The following is a 21,076-nucleotide window of genomic DNA, read 5'->3' as shown; positions in this document are numbered from 1 at the left end:
TTTGGATCAATGGAACGCACGCTGCAGGGTGTATGGCTCGGAGCTTTCCTTGAAGTAACCGATTTTTGACAGTTTGTTGTGTCACTGTGGTGTCAACTGCTGCTCAGATTCGTGCTGCAGAAGCAATACAATGCGCCAGAGCTGGACGCCAAACACGACGGTCTTCCCTCTCGATAGTGCCACGTGACCGTCCGGAGACCGGTCTTCTTGAGACCGCACATTCTCTTGGGCACCGCTGCTAGCATTCACGTACAGTGGCAGGAATCTGCCGAGTATTCCTGCAGTATCGCAGAAGGGACATCCAGCTTCTTGTAGCCATATTACACGAACTCGTTCAAATTCGGTGAGGTGTTGATAATGACGTCTTTGTAACCTGAAAGGGATTGTTGACTAACATCAACTCACCATGTGCAACATCGAAGGTAGCTAACGCTGACGACCCATACAATGTGTATTTAAAGCGAACCTGATCTGCATCCTCGTAGTGGCGTTACTAGCGCCATTCTCATGTGAGTTACGCGAAATTTGATTAGACATCATCTTTCAGATGTAGGAACACGCCTACCAACTTTGGTTTACGTCGCACAACTACTTCTTGGTGATGAGACTTTTTTCCGTCAGTGTACAATCACAGGAAGACAACAGCCTTGCCGCAGTGGTAACACCGGTTCCCGTCAAATCACCGAAGTTAAACGCTGTCGGGCTGGGCTAGGACTTGGATGGGTGACCATCCGGTCTGCCGAGCGCTGTTGGCAAGCGGTGTGCACTCAGCCCTTGTGAGGCAAACTGAGGAGCTACTTGATTGAGAAGTGGCGGATCCGGTCTCGGAAACTGACATACGGCCGGGAGAGCGGTGTGCTGACCACATTCCCCTCCATATCCACATCCAGTGACACCTGTGGGCTGAGGATGACACGGCGGCCGGTCGGTACCGTTGGGCCTTCATGGCCTCTTTAGTTTTCATAATCACCAGAAATTATGGTTGGCTGGCCATTTACCAAAAACATGGATAATCCACCCATCTGATAAAACATTAAAAGCGTTGTCCTCGATGGTGAGTGTTCATCGGAGGTGACGGTATCATCTAGAGTGCCCCAGGGAAGTGTGGTAGGTCCGCTGTTGTTTTCTGTCTACATAAATGATCTCTTGGGAAGGGTGGATAGCAATGTGCGGCTGTTTGCTGATGCTGTGGTGTACGGGAAGGTGTCGTCGTTGATTGACTGCAGGAGAATACAAAATGACTTGGCCGGACTTCTGATTGGTGTAAAGAATGGCAGCTAACTCTAAATATAGATAAATGTAAATTAATGCAGATGAATAGGAAAAAGAACCCCGTAATGTTTGAATTAGTAGTGTAGCGCTCAGCATAGTCACGTCGATTAAATATTTGGGCGTAACATTGCAGAGCGATATGAAGTGGGACAAGCATGTAATGACAGTTGTGGGGAAGGCGGATAGTTGTCCTCGGTTCATTGGTAGAATTTTGGGAAGATGTGGTTCATCTGTAAAGGAGACCGCTTATAAAACACTAATACGACCTACTCTTGAGTACTGCTCGTGCGTTTTGGATCCCTATCAGGTGGGATTGAGGGAGGACATAGAAGCAGTTCAGAGGCGAGCTGCTAGATTTGTCACTGGTAGGTTTGATCATCACGCGAGTGTTACGGAAATGCTCCAGGAACTCGGGTGAGAGTCTCTAGAGAAAAGGAGGCGTTCTTTTCGTGAATCGCTACCGAGGAAATTTAGAGAACCAGCATTTGAGGCTGACTGCAGTACAATTTTACTGCCGCCAACTTACATTTCGCGGAAAGACCACAAAGATAAGATAAGAGAGATTAGGGCTCGTACAGAGGCATATAGGCAGTCTTTTTTCCCTCGTTCTGTTTGGGACGGGAACAGGGAGAGAAGATGCTAGTTGTGGTACGAAGTACCCTCCGCCACGCACCGTATGGTGGATTTCGGAGTATGTATGTACAGGTAGCTGTAGAACTTCAGGGAAAAAGATGGACAGTTCACAAAATTTTAAAAGTCGTAGCACTTTCGTTTGTGAGTCAGTTAAAATAGGGGGCAAATCTGTCGGCAAATGAGCTGCCGTCCTTGGGCTCGAAAATAAAATAGAATTCAGTGAAATGTGGCACATTGTGATACGTACCCCACGCGCACCACAGATTGCAGGGTCCTCTTGCCGGAGCAAGAAGCCATGCGTCAAAGTCTGTGGCGTTTGCGACAACGAGTAAGGAGGACCTCGTCCCACCTGCGTGGCTGGGAGGAGGTACGCCACGGCGGTGTTGTGGACACTACTAGACGCAGATTATTGTCTGTCACCTCCAGCCACTCTTCTTCCCATCAAGGCATGGCTCTGTACCTCCGCAGCGGGGTGGCAAACTGAACTAATTTACATCATAATATGACGGACTTGGCTAATGCGGAGGTGATAACTTGAGCGCGCGCAGTCCAGCGTTGCTTGGAGCATTATGTCGCATGTCAGATAGTATTGTGTGTGACGTACTCTTATGAGATTTTCCTTTTGAAGCTTTTGGTCTTAAGCATGGTGATAGCCAGCATGTGTATATGTCTCGTGCCACACTTGCACGCAATATTCTGGACTGGGAGCAAGGAAAACTACGTGGCCCTGTCGGTAGGAAAAGACAACATACAAACCACTGGGGATGGTTTGAGGACAAACAGAGCTAAGATGAAACTGAAGAAGAGTAGTAGAACGGAGAAGAACGACTTGCTTAACACCGAAACTGGGAATGATGCCTTAGTGAAATACCTACACTGTGGTGACAGAAGTCATGGGATACCTCTTAATACCGTGGCGGACTTCCTTTCTCAAGGCGCAGCCTCGACGTGGCGTTGACTCAACATGTTGTTGGAAGTCCACTGGAGAAATAATGAGCCATGGTGCCCCTACCGCCGTCCATAAATGCGAAAATGTTGCCGACGTAGGGTTTTGTGGACGAACAGATGTTCTGTGGGATTCGTGTCGGGCGATCTGGTGGTCAAATTAGTCGCTTGAATTGCCCAGAACGTTCTGCAAACTAATCGCGAAAGATTGCGACCCAATGACATGGTTTATTGTCATCCATAAAAGTTACATCTTTGTTTGGGTACTTTAAATTCATGAATGGGTACAAATACTCTCCAGGTCGTCGAACATGACCATTTCCAGTCAATTATCTATATTCTATACAGTTGAACAAGAGGACCCAGTCAATTTCATGTAAACACAGACCACACCACTATGGAGCCAGCACCAGCTTGCACAGTGCCTTGTTGACAACTTGGGCCCATGGCTTCGTGGCCTCTGCGTCACACTCGATCCCTACCATCAGCTCATATCAACTGAAGTCAGTGCCCATCTGACCAGCCCATGGTTTTCCATTCGTCTAGAGTCCAACCGATATGGTCACGAGCCCAGCAGAGGTGCTGCAGGGGATGTCGTGCTGTTTGCAGAAGCACTAGCGTCTGTCGTCTGCTGTCATAGCCCATTAACGTCAAAATTCACCACACTTTTCTAACGGATACGCCCCTGGTACGTCCCACATTGATTCCTGCAGTTATTTCGCGCAGTGTTGCTTGCCTGTTATTGCTGACAGCACTACGCAAACGCCGCTGCTCTCGGTCGTTAAGTGAAGGCTGTCGGCCACCGCTTCGTCCCTGGTGAGAGGTAATGCCTGAGATTCGGTATTCTCGACACACTCTTGACTCTGTGGGTCTCGAAATACTGGATTCCCTATCGAGTTTCGAAATGGATATCCCATGCACTTAGCTCCAACTTCCATTCCACGTTCAAGGTATGTTAATTCCCGTCGTGCGTTCATATTCACGTCGGAAACCTTTCCACGTGAATCATCTGAGTGGAAATAACAGCTCTGACAATGGGTTTGATATCTTCTGTACGCGGTTATTCCGCCACCTTTGTCCCATTACTTTTGTCGCCTCACTATGTATCATCAAATATTCGCAATGGTCACCCAAGCTGAATTGCAGGTTGCCTATATACGAGCTTTCAGTGGCAACAGATATTTGATTTTCAATGTTTCACTGAATTTAAAAATTTAAAATTCTGTTGTAATTTACTGATTAACACCAACAGTCTTACATTAAAGGTTTAACACAGTAAGAAATATATTCAGTATTTGAAAATAAGTGAGAAGGAGAGCATTTAGCCACTTCCAACAAGCTTTACACATAATTTGAAATTTTACGAAATTTTTTCTCGCTAAACAAAGTTTAGCGCTACAACGTTTTCGCCGTTTATTCGCAAAACGTCAGCATCAGGCAAGACATTTTGCAGACAGTATTCAAACATACCACGGAATGTACCAACAAATTTATGTCTTTGTTCGACACATAGTTCAAGCGATATGATTTGATGAACACTACGATGCATTAAAAAGTAGGTTTTCTTAAAACGGAGAGAAATGATCGAGGATATACTCATCCCGTGTTTGATAATGAGAGCATTTAACAACTTTCAACAAATTCGTTTGCTGGTCCTGTGGCCGAGTGGTTCTAGGCGCTTCAGTCCGGAACCGCGCAACCTCTGCGGCCGCAGGTTCGAATCCTGCCTAGGGCATGGATGTGTGTGGTGTCCTTCGGTTAGTTACGTTTAAGTTGTTCTAACTTCTAGGGGGCTGATGACCTCAGATGTTAAGTCCCATAGTGCTCAGAGCCATTTGAACCATTTGACCAAACTCGTTTCTAAGTAAAGAGACGTTTGAAGATTTTTTTTATTTTTATAATCGAGTACGACTCTTTAAGGAACAGGGGTGGAGAATAAGTGGTAGTAGTGTCGGTGAGATATATTATCCAGGAAGCAAGAGTACAGAGGACGGTCGAATCAAGGAAGACTTCATAAATAGACTGCCTCTGGCGAAAAAAAAATGGTTCAAATGGTTCTGAGCACTATGGGACTCAAATGATGTGGTCATCAGTCCCCTAGAACTACTTAAACCTAACTAACCTAAGGACATCACACACACCCATGCCCGAGGCAGGATTCGAACCTGCGACCGTAGCAGCAGCGCGGCTCCGAACTGGAGCGCCTAGAACCGCACGGCCACCGCGGCCGGCTCTTCTGGCGAAGAAAGCCTTCTTAAGGAAAAGAGCTGATTACTTGTGTCCATATGGAGCTGAGGGATAAAAAAAATTAACTGCCAAATGTTTTGTGAAATGATATCTCTGAAAAGAAGAAATAAAATATATATTTGACGTGCATTTGAATAAGGCTCAGAATAATATGCAGTAAATAGGGTGTATTACGTTTTGCTCTAAAAAATAACTTCACAAAAAATCTGACGATTTTTTTAATTATGAAGTTTTGTAGAGAAAGCGCGAACCTAGTAACAGTACTGTACTGTAAATGCGTAAGTGTATTTGTTTGTTACCTTTTCACGACTAATTTACTGAACCGATTTTGATTAATTTTGTTAAGGAGGTAGCCTGAACGCTGAGGAAAAATATAGCCTACTTTAAGAAGTGTGTAGTACAAAATATTGATTAAAAGAGTGTTATACGAATTAGGGAAGAATATTCACTCTTTGAAACAGTGATTTACTCACCGATTTTTGTACTTTATCAGTTTGTGGAAATGCTTTTATTGGATGCTCTGTATACATAATACGATTGAACGTAATGAATAGAATGCTAGAACAGTCCTCAGCGTGTTTAATCCATACTTCTGTACTATAATATGACAGCATTACAAGTGCCAAAGGAACTGTATGTTACGTTTTCACTGTTAATCGATGAATCGATTTCGATGAAAATTGATATGGAGATAGCTTGAACCCTGAGGAAGAACATCAGCTACTTAGGAAATTAAAAAAACAAAAAAGAGGAAAATTTACCCCAAAGAGAAAGAAGCAGGGAATGCAACTTCTTTTTTTACATCAGTGAACATAACCCATCATTAAAATTATTAAACATGCTGCATAATGTACACACTGCATACAGTAGAGCTACTTAACAGCACACTGCACAGATACATGCTCCTGCCCACGCCCATCTTACCAACAAAACTACTGATGCTCGATTGCAGCTGCAAGTAACAGATACTATAATACTTGTATAAGGGGTGTTCAAAGAGAAACGAGCCGGAGGCATAATTATAGAAACCAGTACCTGTATGTTAGAAGTATTGACCCTGGCTGTTGAGACACTTGTCCCACTGCGACACAAGGCGGTGAATGGCTGTCTCATGAAATTCCTGGGGCTGCGATGTTAACCAGTTCCGCACGCACAGCTGGACGTCGTCGTCCCAGGTGAATCGTTTGCCCCTCTTCTTTGACCAAGATGGCCTTCTTCTGATTCACTTCCTGCAGCACGGGACAACAGTGAATGTCCAGCGTTACTCGCAAACCCTGACCATCCTTCGCCAGGCGATCAAATCAAAACGACGAGGCAATCTCACCCCTGGGGTCATTCTGCTCCACGACAGTGCAAAGCCTCATACGGGCAACACTGTCGCGGCAATCTTGCAGAAATTCAAATGGTAGGTTCTCGGCCACCCTCCATACAGTCCGGACATCTTTCCTTGTAATTACGCCATTTTTTGTCTCCTTAAAAAGGCTCTGAGGGGCAAACGATTCACCTCTGACGACGACGTCCAGCTACGTGCGGAACTGGTTAACATCGCAGCCCCGGGTATTTTATGAGACAGCCATTCACCGCCTTGTGTCACAGTGGAACAAGTGTCTCAACAACCACGGGCAATACTTCTAAAATACTGGTACTGGGTTTTGTAATTATGCCTCCGGCTCGTTTCTTTTTGAGCGCCCGTTATATATTAAAATATCGAACGGTATTCTATTGTTACTAAGAGTACACAGATTAAGAAAGAGAGGAGAGATCTTTCAGCTTATGCAGTAGTTGGATATTTATTTTATTTTTTCAACATGAATGAAAGAATTCCACAATTGCTGCATCAGTGTAACTGCCTATGCGTAGAATAGCTGGGCGTTGAGGCGTTGGACATTTTGACGCTCAATTTACAAAGCTAGCAGCAGCCAAAAAATTCCTGACAGTGTACGTATGGAGCAGAGCATTGTACAGAAGTGAAATCTTGGTCTAAAATCTGGAAGATAGGAAGTGGAAGAATATGAAATGTAGTGCTGTCGACGAATGTTAAAAATTAAGTGGGCAGATGCCGTATCAAATGAAGAAAAGCTAAAAATAATAAGTGAAGAAAGAAGTATTTGGAAAAACAAAACCGGCCCTGATAATACATTAAACAAAAAAAAAAAAAAAAGCAGCCACCGACGTACCACGAAGGAATTATTCGAATGGGACGAAAGTCAGTAGATATTATGTACATGTGCAGACATACAAAGGGATACAACTTCAGAAAAAGTGGACGATTTATCCAAGAGAAAGAGCCAAATTGAGCAAGTCAGTAACACTTCGATCCACATCTGACACATACACAAACAGTTGTTCTTCTAGGCTTTGATTGATGGAGTTGTTGGGTGTCGTCTTGAGGGGCATTCTGCCAAATTCTGTCCAATTGGTGCGTTAGACCTTCAAAATCACGGGAAGTCTGAAGGGCATTGCCCTTTAATGCGCCAAACGTTCTCAACTGGGGAGAGATCCGGTGACCTTTCTGGCCAAGGTGGGGTTTGGAAAGCAGGAAGGCAGGCAGTAGAAACTCTCGCCCTGTGCGGGTGGGCGTTATCTTGCCGAAATGTAAACCCAGGATAGCTTGCCATGAAGGGCAACAGAACGAGGCGTAGAATATCGTCAAGCTACCACTTTGCTGTAAGGGTGAGGCGGATGAAAATCAAAGGGGTCCTGCTATGGAAAGAAATGGTACACCAGACCATCACTCCCGATCGGGCCATATGGCATGCGACACACAGACTGACCAGGGCATCTCTAGATACGTCGTCGCTGATTATCAGTACTAAGTTCGAAGCGGTACTAATAACTGGAGACAATAATGTTCCAGTCAGTGAGATTCCAGGCCGAAAACGTTTCTCGAAACGTCCTGAACAGCGGTGGGATCCCAGTGTGACTGTCGCCCGCCATACTGGTCGCCACCCAGGAGTTCAAATGGCTCAAATGGCTCTGAGCACTATGGGACTTAACATCTATGGTCATCAGTCCCCTAGAACTTAGAACTACTTAAATCTAACTAACCTAAGGACATCACACAACACCCAGTCATCACGAGGCAGAGAAAATCCCTGACCCCGCCGGGAATCGAACCCGGGAACCCGGGCGTGGGAAGCGAGAACGCTACCTCACGACCACGAGCTGCGGACGACAACCAGGAGTGATGGTCTTTTGTTGCCCTTCATGATGAGTCATCCTGGGCTTATATTTCAGCAAGATAATGCCCACATGCACACGACAAGAGTTTCTGCTGCTTGTCATCGTGCATGCGAATCCCTGCCTTGGCCAACAAGGGCAGCGGATCTCTCCCCAGTTGAGAAATTTGAAGAATTATGGACAGGACCCTTCAATCAGCTCGGGAGTTTGAAGATCTAACGCGCCAATTGAACTAAATTTCTCATGATATCCCTCAGGAGGACATTCAACAACTCCATCAATCAGAACTAAGCCGAATAACTGCTTGCATGAGGATCAGATATGGACCACTTGTAGCGTCGCATGTTGTTCCGACCGAACGTTTGTTTTAGGATAGCTTGCTGCATGTAACTTCGGGGACTGACATCTAGCGGCCTAACCGGGAGACACACGAGCGGGTCACTGGCTGCCGTGGGAAAACTATTCAATGTCTCTTACTGGAACCGTATATTTATGCCACCTATGAACCTAAATAAATAATATTAAATATTATTCAATCATTTTCAAAATCGGTACACAACCTTTTGTTATTGGGGAGAAGATTGTATAAAAAATTTCAACATTGTAACTATCATAGTTTCGGAGATAAAAAAAATTGCTAAAAAAGTCAAAAGCCGACGCTTAGGGAACTAAATTCAGTTAGGAAATATAATAGATTATCTTTTGGTATAGTTGGAAATTATAAACAGAACTCCACAGTGTGCATAATTAATTAACTGAGATTTTCATATTAAAACTTTAATTATTTTTCGTTTTCGTAATATAAAAATCAGACAAAATTATTATTTATGTCTAATATTGTTGTGGGAATAAATGTGAGTAAATGAGAGTGTGTACGTGGGACATTTGTCAGATTTAAATGTTGCATGATATACCGTCTTAAGTAACCTGCTAGAGTTACATAAGCCTGTCGCGGGAAAATGATCCTAGGGGATTTACCCGCTTTGCTGATGACGTATGTCTAGGTTTGATTGCTATTGTAACAGAGCAGCCATTAAGTCAGCTGCAGTAAAATCTGTATCTAAATAATATTTTCAGAATTATTGCCTTTTCGTTTTCGTTCATTAAACATTACTTTAATATTTGCATGTCAGACTGACGCAAATGCGTCTGTAAATAAGGATTGGTGCAGGCCAGTTTTGGCGCGAGTATGATCATGAGTGAGCATTTTGATTGGTAGCGAGTATGATCAGCCAATCAGAATTGAGACGGTTCCCGCTCGTTGCCTGATAGTTATACTGGGAGTGAGGGTGCAAGAAGGAAGTCACTCGCTAGCTTTAAATGCGGACGGTCATGTTTCTAGTGTCAGTCAAAATAATGTGTAACATGAAGAATTATTTAGTGTTTGAGATATTGGTGAGCTAAGTCGAAAGCAGTTGCTGTTGAGGACTGCTTGGCGAAATTTCATAGATTGTGACAAAAATCTATTGGACAGATATTCAAGTGTGAAATATTGGCCTTCATAGTATCTGCATGCCATGTTTCAGTATTCAACCACTGACCATTTTTGGCGAGCAGTTTCTTTTTAGAAATCCACAAGAAGGACCGAATGTAATAAATCATGTTAGTGGTGGAATTAATTACTATGAAAACGTGGTTTAATTCGGGTCAGGTTTGGACAAATTTATTGCTGCTGTGCTTGTGAAATGTATGTATGAATCACGAACCGGAAGGCAATAGCCAATAGTTTAAATGTGGACTGAATAGTACCGTTTCTTGGGCTATAAGGACAAAATAAACATTTTTGTGTGGAAATGTCGTACATTATTCTCCAGAAGCCAATCCATTTTCTTACCGCCCGATAAATTTTTTTAATGGCAGCTTTTTACAGAACTTTATTTCATTACTATAGTTGCCTGCCCCCTGTAATTGTAGATTTTAGATGGTGTTTTTTATCAACGCTGCTTTTACATCATCTTGTAAGTACCGGGTGATCAAAAAGTCAGTATAAATTTGAAAACTGAATAAATCACGGAATAACGTAGATAGAGAGGTACAAATTGACACACATGCTTGGAATGACATGGGGTTTTATTAGAACCAAAAAAATACAAACGTTCAAAAACTGTTTGACAGATGGCTCTTCATCTGATCAGAATAGCAATAATTAGCATAATAAAGTAAGACGAAACAAAGACGATGTTCTTTACAGGAAATGCTCAACATGTCCACCATCATTCCTCAACAATAGCTTTAGTCGAGGAATAATGTTGTGAACAGCACTGTAAAGCATGTAAGGAGTTATGGTGAGCCATTGGCGTCGGATGTTGTCTTTCAGCATCCCTAGAGATGTCGGTCGATCACGATACACTTGCGGCTTCAGGTAACCCCAAAGCCAATAATCGCACGAACTGAGGTCTGGGGACCTGGGAGGCCAAGCACACGATCATCACCAAACGACGCGCGCAAGAGATCTTTCACGCGTCTAGCAATATTTTTTTTTGTTCTAATAAAACCCCATGTCATTCCAAGCATGTGTGTCAATTTTTGCCTCTCTATCTACATTATTCCGTGGTTTATTAAGTTTTCAAATTTATATTGACTTTTTGATCACCAGGTATATACGTTGTCGAGTGAAGGGACATGGAGCATACGCCGTTCTGAGGTAGGTGAATTTTAATTTGCAGCCTGCTTCACTCAGTGCTAGCAAACAATTATTAGCCGGCCGGTGTGGCCGAGCGGTTCTAGGCGCTTCAGTCTGGAACCGCGCGACCGCTACAGTCGCAGGTTGGAATCCTGCCTCGGGCACGGATGAGTGTGATGTCCTTAGGTTAGTTAGGTTTAAGTAGTTCTAAGTTCTAGGGGACTGATGACCTCAGATGTTAAGTCCCATAGTGCTCAGAGCCATTTTAACCATTATTGAACAATTATTAAAACTTCGCCCCGCCGCACACTGCGTTATTGATTCCCTCAGTATGTGAAGCTCATCTCTTGAACAAAGCATTCAATTTTTCTGAAACTGTACTCATTTGATTGTCTATACATGGACATCATATCTACCAATTTCCGTCCCGCTCAAATAGTTCCTTCGTTGTGCGTTCTGTTTCTATTTTTTCCCTCTTCTCTTAAAATGCTTCGGAATGCGGATGGTACAAGTTGGTTTGCCTGTCTGAAGGCGCATGAAATATTATCCGGGCAGTTTTATTTTGCCCAGCGCGTGGTGGAGAAAGATAAAAGATTAGAGTACGAAACACAGATTACAGAAGGTGGGTAACGTGCCTGGGCATTTGTCTGTATTCTGCAGGAAGCTCAAAATTATTCATGGAGCAGCGCACAACAGGTACAGCGATGTGTGGTATGTAGGTCACAGCGGCGGTGGTTGCCGTTTCAGCTGTCAGCGCAACCCTGAGTCATCCAAGGGATTTGTGGGATGTCCGTGGGGAAGCAGACACGTGGCCAGTCGCGATGTAATTAATTTCGCTGCCGCAGCGGAATTTTTACCGTGGTATTCGGATCATCTGATTAATGGCTTTGCAGACGTCGATAACGAAATACTGCCACTTGTAGTCCGACTCACGGGGCTACGCTGCGCCGGAATCCTGTCCCAAATGATTCGGTCTGCTGCTTTCCCGGTTCTTCGTGTTTTACACACATGTGTTTCACTTGTAGCTTACATATGTGTTAACTATCACATGGTAATGTCTTCTGCCAGTACGGTAAAGTGCGAGGGCGCCCTGAAAAGTAATGCTTCCGATTTTTTAATGTGAAAACACAGTTTTTTAAAATAAAACAATATTAACATTCTGCATCTTTATTCTTAATGTCTACATATTTATATCTTAACGTAGCTTCCTTGACGACGAATACATTTCTCCCAATGAGAGAATGTAGAATGTCTGACTTTGTTGACTGTGTAGTGATAGTGTATTAACAGTAATAGAGAATAAGAGGAATAAAGCGACAGTGAGAGGAGAGTGATGTAGTAGGACAGAATGAAGGGGACTGTGACTATGACACAGGAGACAATGACAGAGAGACGCAACGAGATAATGCCAATTAGTTGGCCTGGATGAGTGAGTGAGAAATGGCAGCTGGGAGTGTATGTGTATGAGCAACTTACAGCAATGGACTTGTGGCTGTGAGTGAGTTACAGTTAGAGGAAGTTGCGGGAATTTGAAATGAGTTGCATGTTAAAAAAACGTACCAACATGTTCACATGCGAAAATTTTTCAGAAAATATTTCAAGGTGCCGAGGATCGTAGAAAGAGGTAGCTAGCACCACACTTTTCAGTCAGAGTCTTTTAAATAAACAGGGTCATATTCATAAGCTTTGTGTTCCGATAGGAGCACTTTTGCGATGGTTCTTGCTGTTCCTCACCTTTAGTGTTTTTATCCTCAGTTAGCACTGGGTGCTAAGTGTGCGGTCCATTCCTTTCAGATGGTCTACCAGGTCTTTCTTACATCCAGCCTGAAGTGCTATTCCGCCTTCGAACCGTAGCATTGGCATCTGTTCACATTGAAGTTTTATTCCATGAGGGAAGTGTTCTCTTAAGTTAGCTTCGAAAAAAGTATATATGAAGCTGGGCATCGACGATGCCATTTTGCCTATGATAGTTAAAAGTGTCTTATGTTAAAATTTTTCATAAATAGTTTTAGCCCAAAACCAGTATGCAATGTCAGAAGCCCTCTAAAAAGCCTTTCTAACGATAGCTCATTCATCCCTGTACGATTAGTATTTGTCGAGAAAAAGGCATGGTGAACTGAGAAATAATATATAAGACAACAGTACGACAGGGAGGGAATAAGTGCTGTTTTACTATTCACAGTAACAAAGTTCTTGTTTAATATGATTCTCTTTTGGAATGCTACTTCACTTGGCTGCAATGTTCAGACAGTAGTACTTCTTCGATGTAGATGTTGAATAGCAATTGTGATATGGAATTTGGGGTGAACATCATTAAAACAATGGCGATTTTCGTTGCAGTGGGAACTTCTCACGAAATTTCTGTCACCAACTTTCTCCTCCGAGCCGCGCGGAGAGGCCGCGCGGTTTGAGGCGCCATGTCACGGATTGCGCGGCTCCTCCCGCCGGAGGTTCGAGTCCTCCCTCGGGCATGGGTGTGTGTGTGTTGTACTTAGCATAAGTTAGTTTAAGTAGTGTGTAAGTCTAGGGACCGATGACCTCAGCAGTTTCGTCCCTTAGGAATTCACACACATTTTCTCCTCCGAATGCGAAAATATTTTGTTGACGCCGACCTACGTACGGGGAAACGATCATCATGTTAAGGGAAATCAGAACTCGCAATGAAGGAAATAGTTGTTCGTTTTTTCCGCGCGCTGTTCGAAACTGGAATAATAGAGAATTATATTGAAGGTGGTTCGATGAACTCTCTGCCAGAGACGTAAATGTGATTTGCACAGAATCCATGTAGAAGTAGATGTCCATGTGGATGAAGATGTAGATGTAGATAATCTGCAGCCTTTTCTTACGCCGTCCTTAACGAGAACTTGTTTTACTTGACCTTTCACTCGGTGTTTTGTGGAAGGTAAACATAATTTGCCTCTGTCTGACTTCAGCCTCAATCTTATGAGGGTTTTGAACATTTTATCCAACTTACAAAATCGGTTGCTGTCTGTAGGTTCAAAAATGCGAGGAAAGTTCAAATGGTTCAAATGGCTCTAAGCACTATGGGACTTAACTAAAAAAATGGCTCTGAACACTATGGGACTTAACATCTGTGGTCATCAGTCCCCTAGAACTTAGAACTACTTAAACCTAACTAACCTAACTGCCCGAGGCAGAATTCGAACCTGTGAGGAAAGTGTTTTGACATTTCCTCAGTCTGACTTCCATTACGAAGCGCAATGTCACAGTTGCTTCTCTGGTACCTTTTCCCTTCCTGAAACAAAAGTCATTTTTTTCTAGTTCAATTTTAATGTTTATTTGTATTATTCTGCATAATATCTCTGTCATCAGGTCACACACATGAACTGTCAACCTGATTGATAATTTTCACGTTTATCGGCGAACCCTTTTTTCGGCAATTTGATAAGAACGTTTTACTGTAAATCTGGGATGGAGATTTGGTAGCAGCAAAACTTTTCTCTGCGCTCTTAGAAGACGTTTATTAAAAGCCCTCAGTAAAAGTCGATGTCAAAGCGTTACACTAGGTGAGTGATCTTGTGATTACAGGAAAAGCATCACATACGAAATAAGCTTGCTAACTTGCTACGGAGCGAATGATAATTTACATAATACGTAATTTGCTAACAGAGACAATCTTTGATTCCCAGGCTGAAAAAAACTGCGACACATTGCTGCCAAACCAATTTCACAAGCAAAAAACAAAATTTTTAAGACGCATAGAATACTTAGTTGTAAAACAAATTGAAGCAACAAAATGCAAAAAGTTATGTATCTGTCATTACCAGGACAAAAGAATAATATTTGCAAAAAAATGACGTCCAATAGTAAGTCGTCGCTGGTAATATAAACGGCGCTATGTATGCAAGATTAATAATGTTCTATACAGGAATTGAGTGACTCTTGGGGGGTGTTTAAATATGAGGGCATCTACAGGGAGGTCTTACAGGAATGGAATACGTGTTTAAACTCATTTTCCTGTCTTCTGAAAGTACGGAATACAATTGGCCGTGCCCAGGGCAGAATGACAGACCATTAATCGGTCAACATGGACGTGGAAAGATGTAATTCTGTCAGAAAAAAAATCCGACATCAATCAGGAAAGGCCTGGAGCAGAGAGGCAGCATCCTGTCTTGGGTCCACACTCCGGCTGCATTCTGCAGGCAACACCTGAATTCTTTCCCACGCTCCTTACTGCCTGTTTAAAAACCTATTCGTAGGGGAATGATTGTCAGCGCATTTTGGAGGAACAAATATCCTCTGCTGAGGTGCGATCCGGTTTAGCATGTGGCCTCAATGATTGGTACTTGAATACTACAGACGAAAATTGTAAGTGAAGAAATATTGGAGTTAAGAATAAAAGTTCACGATACCTCCGGGGTGGCTAATCGATCTGCATAGTTGTCACTCTGCCCTGGACAGCTAAGCGCTGGGAATGTTTAACGACCGTCGCCTAAGTCCCTTTCTCTAGTTAATTGCGGGTGTGCTAAACTTTCGCACTTTCATAGTTTGAAATATTGACAGTATTTGGAATCGTTGGTATAAGGGTAGTCGTGGGAGTGAGGAGAAAACAGCTTCAAAAAATTAACCAAACCACGTGAAATAATAATAATTATGAATTTATGTCACATGATACATTTCCATGTATCCAAAAAAGTGTTTTGCATTCGAAATGGTTTCCCGGCTTGTACGACGGGCAGAAATGAGGGACAGTCAGTAGGGCCACGTAACTTATGACTTTAACTTGACAAACATTTTCAATTACAGTAAGCACGTTAGCCTGCAGTAGCAATACGTAAACCAAAATTCAAGGCGACAGTGATAAATATGTTTGTCATTTCGGAAAGCATATTCGTATAGAAAAGTCGACTTGAATGACGGGCAAAGATAATGTATAACCGCAGTAGTCATAGTTATTATCATTGACAATGCTGCATACAAAATATCCAGTTAATAATTACTTGAAAACAAATAAAATGGTACACGTAATAATATGAAAAGGGAGTCTGTTATTCGTGATTAATAAGTTAGCCTAGTAAAAAGCATATGGGCATCCATGATGCCATTTTGACTATGATAGTTATATGTCTCTTATGTTAAAATATGTCATAAATAGTTTTAGCCCGAAAACAGTATGCAATATCAGAAGCCGGCTAAAAAGCTTTTATAACGATAGCTCATTAATCCCTGTACGATTAGTATCTCTAGAAAAAGGCATGTTGAACTGAGAAGTAAAGTACGACATGGAGGGAATGAGTGCTATTTTACTATTCAAAGCAACATAGTTCTTGTATAATATGATTCTCTTTTGGAATGCTACTTCAATTTGCTGCAATGTTCAGACACTAGTACTACATACACACTAGAGTCTCTTTCACAGTCAGATCACACAAGTCTAGAAACTGGTTTATCGTGGGCATAATTATGTTTTATCAGTCGTGACAACCACTCAGTTCATATTAAGATATCACAATATTAACCAGACGATCAGATTACATCGCAAAAAGACAAAACTCTCGCGTTTAATCCTTGTGGTCCAGTTCACATATGAAAGCACACGCAAAGTAGATGTTCACGATTACATATCACTTCCAGCTCGAATTGTTTCAACAAAAACATTGAGCGGACAAACACACAAGCTCTACGCCTGTATCGTTACGTGGTGTACTCGTGCACGAACCACCAGACAATAACTTATCACCGCCGTGGTGGAAATTTTTATCGCCATGCTCTGCTCCACGCTCCGTAAAGCGAGCCGCCTAAAAAAATGGTTCAAATGGCTCTGAGCACTATGGGACTCAACTGCTGTGGTCATTAGTCCCCTAGAACTTAGAACTACTTAAACCGAACTAACCTAAGGACATCACACACTTCCATGCCCGAGGCAGGATTCGAACCTGCGACCGTAGCAGTCGCACGGTTCCGGACTGCGCGCCTAGAACCGCGAGACCACCGCGGCCGGCAGCGAGCCGCCTATTCTGATACGTCTCCCGCTGCTTTTGCGCTGTAACTCTCTAAACGCGCTCAAACAAAAGGCTCGCTACCGGCGCGTATATTAACTCATAGAACTTGAAGGAATTGGTTTCTTCTATAAAATGCAGCTAGCACGACCATGCATCGAATATAAGCTACATTCTTCTGATTTTAAGTCAGCGGTCTAGGTTTTAGTACTAACAACGTATACCGGAAGCCACACCACAGTATCTTCTTGCGGATATATTATGATCAGCAATCAAAACTGATCACTGGCCACTTACCTGTTTACGTAGCAGCATCTCGCGTGACGCGGGTTTTGTCTTCTGATTTTGAGTTCCTAAACATGCAGACAGCGCTCGTGAGTCACTCAATGTTTGAGGTTTCGTAATGTGACAGGTATTATTCTCAGGAAGCTCACTGAAACTCCGAACATAAGCAATCTCCATTCGACATAGGATCAAAACGTTGCTAGGGAACGGCACGCATCGTGTAGCGCAATTCTTCATCGTTGAGACTGTCGCCAGTACAGGCGTCGCATCTCACTGAAGCATGCGTTTTACGCACCGTACACCTTTGTTTTACCTCAATACTAACTGCTCACAAGAATAGCACAGTGAATTACAACCAAAATAAGAACTGATGATTTCAAATTCTAATTGAATAAATGTTCAGCCTATGATGATGATTTAATAGCGATCACCACGACTGTAGAAGAAACTAAATATGTAACAGAAAAACTATCCAAGATAACTTATAAGAATACCCGTTGTATGGAATATCTGCTTCGAAACATGGTAAAGTTCCGCTAAAGATGAACAATGGGACAACTTTACAGGTGTACTCTTTCAAATGTTGCAATTTGGAATGGACAGTAACGCAAACCTAGAAAGAGCTATGCATCTTCCTAACACATTCCGAATCACATGGTATGACTTATAAGAAATAAACAACGCCGTGCAAAGTGAAACTATCTGCCGGCCGAAGTGGCCGAGCGGTTCTATGCGCTACAGTCTGGAACCGCGCGACCGCTAAGGTCGCAGGTTCGAATCCTGCCTCGGGCATGGATGTGTGTGCTGTCCTTAGGTTAGTTAGGTTTAAGTAGTTCTAAGTTCTAGGGGACTGATGACCTCAGAAGTTAAGTCCCATAGTGCTCAGAGCCATTTCAACCATTTGATTTGAAATTATCTCGTTAAAATTCAGTTCTTCTTCCGCAAACACGAAACGCAACAGAAAATAAATGTTGGCTATACTAAAGTAAGAGAAACTGAAGTAACAGTAGCGTAAAACTCTAAGGCAAATACACTAAGGCGACAAAAGTGATGGTATTTCGATGTGCACCTCTACATATGGCTGCAGTATCGCGTACACAACGTATAAAATGGCAGTGCATTGGCGGAACTGTCAACTGTACTTAGGCAAATCATATGAAAATGTTTACGAATGATTATTGCCGCACGACGGAAATCAACAGACTTTGAACGTGGAATGGTAGTTGGAGCTAGACGCATGGGACTTTCAGTTTCGTAAATCGTTAAAGAATTCAATATTCCGTGATCCACAGTGTAAGAATGTGCCGAGAGTACCAAATTTTAAGCATTACCTCTCACCACGGACAACGCAGTTGTCGACGGTCTTCACTTAACGACCGAGAACAGCTGCGTAGAGTTGCCAGTGCTAACAACAGCAACACAGCGTGAAATAACAGCAGATATCAATGTCGGACGTATGACGAACGTATCCGTTAGGACAATGTGGCGTAATTTGGCGTTAATGGACTATGGCAGCAAACGACCGACGCGAGTGCCTTTGCTTACAGCACGACATCGCCAGGGCTCGTGACCCTACCGCATGGACCCTAGATGACTAGAAAACTGACAAGGGGAGGCCGCCAATTGTGAAATTCAGATTCGATTCATACTGCGCATAATAAAAGCTCATGGCCAGAGGTGTAATGTGGCAAAGCACCAAGCTGCACTTCTCAGCCGTTGTCGTGAAATACTCTCTACGATTAACAATGTCCTACAGCGTCTTGGCGCAGCGGTAAGCGCTCGGGTTCGTAATCCGAAGGTCGCCGGGTCGAATCTCACACCATGCAACATTTTTTTATTATTATTATTTTTTTGTAATTCATATATATATATATATATATATATATATATATATATATATATATATATATATATTATTAATGAATTGCTTATGCCATATTGGTGAAGGCGGATCGCTCTCCAATTGTACCGCCTCCATTTTACCGTTTGTTTAACAGGGTGTACCAAAGCTCTCTCCACCACACTGATTTTCGACGGTGTTATAAGTTGTGCTAGGGACCGCATCTACCTTCTTTCGAAGTTAGCAGGCAACTACGCTGTTATGCGGCGGCTCGTTTCGGCCTATTCAACCATCTGTCCTTCAAGTGTAAGGAGCGATTAACGGAGTTTATATTTCATACCTGCCACAGCAAATTTGTGTTCGTGGGGTTTCTATTCTAATTCGAACGTTTGACTTACGCTATACGTATTCGTTTCGGAATATCGTTTCTACGTCTTCCGTTAACTATACGTGGTTAACATTATAAAGACAATTAATAACATTTGTGAAATACAACTTTGTTTGCGGAAAACATAATGATGTTCGAAGTCGCCAGTTTTTCCACGACAAACGACTTTCAACAACTTATTATATGCATAATTGTTGCAACCTTTTGCCGGGAATTATATATATATGTGTGTTTGTGTGTGTGTGTGTGTGTTTATACACACATTTGAATTATTACAAAAAACAAATACTAAAAAAAAAAGAAAGTTGCATGGCGCGAGATTCGATCCGGCGACCTTCGGATTACGAACCCGAACGCTTACCGCTGCGCCACGACGCTGTAGAAAATTGTTAACCGTAGAGAGTATTTCACCGCAAGGGTCTATTTTAACTGTCGATTTTCTCGACAACGGCTGAGAAGTGCATCTTGGTGCTTTGCCACATTACACCTCTGGCCATGAGCTTTTATTATGCGCAGTATGAATCGAATCTGAATTTCACAATTGGCGGCCTCCCCTTGTGGGTCAGATGAGTCCCTATTGCAGTTGGTAAGAGTTGATGGTAGGGTTGGAGCGTGGCGCAGACCCCACGCAGCCATGGACCGAGGTTGCCAACAAGGCACTGTGCAAGGTGGTAGCGGCTCCATAATGGCGTGTGCTGTGTTTACGTGGAATGGACTGTCTCCCTTGGTCCAACTGAACCGATCCCTGACTGGAAATGCTTATGTTAGGCTACTTGGAGACCATTTATTCCCATTTATGGACCGCTATAGAGGCAGCATGCCTCAATATTTCTGCAGCGGACTTCCACCGACTTTTTGAGCCTAGGCCACGTCAAGGTGCTGCATTACCCCGGGCAAAAGGAGGCTCAACACTATATTAAGAGGTATCCATGACTTTTGACAGATCAGTGAATATAACCACACACAACTAGCTAAGTTTACTAGCACAATATGCAAGAAACACTTGTAATTCTATCGACAGGTTTCCAAAACTGATAGCAATAGACTCACCAAAAGAATATTCAGCATTACTAATTCATATGAGGTCAAAATCAGGTGGTCAAAAGGAACTATTGAAGATTTATAAGACTTAAACATCATAGATGAAATCATGCGACGTCGTCTAGCCTTTGAAACACTATTAACGAAGCACACTTTCATGGAGAATCTTAAAAAGACGACTGGTGAGAAATTGACAGAAGAATGGAATAAGAAAAGATAGTGATTTTGGGAGTATAAGAATGGAGAAACTACCTATTGTACTACCAAGTGAAAACAACTTCGCCGGCCGCGGTGGCCGTGCGGTTCTGGCGCTGCAGTCCGGAACAGCGGGACTGCTACGGTCGCAGGTTCGAATCCTGCTTCGGGCATGGGTGTGTGTGATGTCCTTAGGTTAGTTAGGTTTAAGTAGTTCTAAGTTCTAGGGGACTTATGACCTAAGATGTTGAGTCCCATAGTGCTCAGAGCCATTTTTTTTTTTTTTGAAAACAACTTCTTTAAGTTAACAAAACGAGGCAAGAAGAAGGAGGAAACTAAACAGAACAAAATAAGACAGTCTCTGAGAAGTAAATATGGTTTATTATTTTAAATTGTAGATATAAAGATTCTAAAGATGCCTCTTTCAGTCTTATTTGAGTCAGGAAACTGGTCGTCAAGTTGGGCAC

The 21,076-nt window shown here is 42.8% G+C and overlaps 1 pseudogene; it reads left to right on the top strand.

Annotated features, from left to right (window-relative positions):
* Positions 1-637: 637 nt before the first annotated feature.
* On the top strand, positions 638-755 carry LOC126254121 (5S ribosomal RNA; annotated as a pseudogene).
* Positions 756-21,076: the final 20,321 nt, after the last annotated feature.

This window comes from Schistocerca nitens, chromosome 4, assembly GCF_023898315.1.
Source record: "Schistocerca nitens isolate TAMUIC-IGC-003100 chromosome 4, iqSchNite1.1, whole genome shotgun sequence".
Lineage (NCBI taxonomy): Eukaryota > Metazoa > Arthropoda > Insecta > Orthoptera > Acrididae > Schistocerca > Schistocerca nitens.
This window is presented reverse-complemented; position numbering and strand designations above follow the sequence as displayed.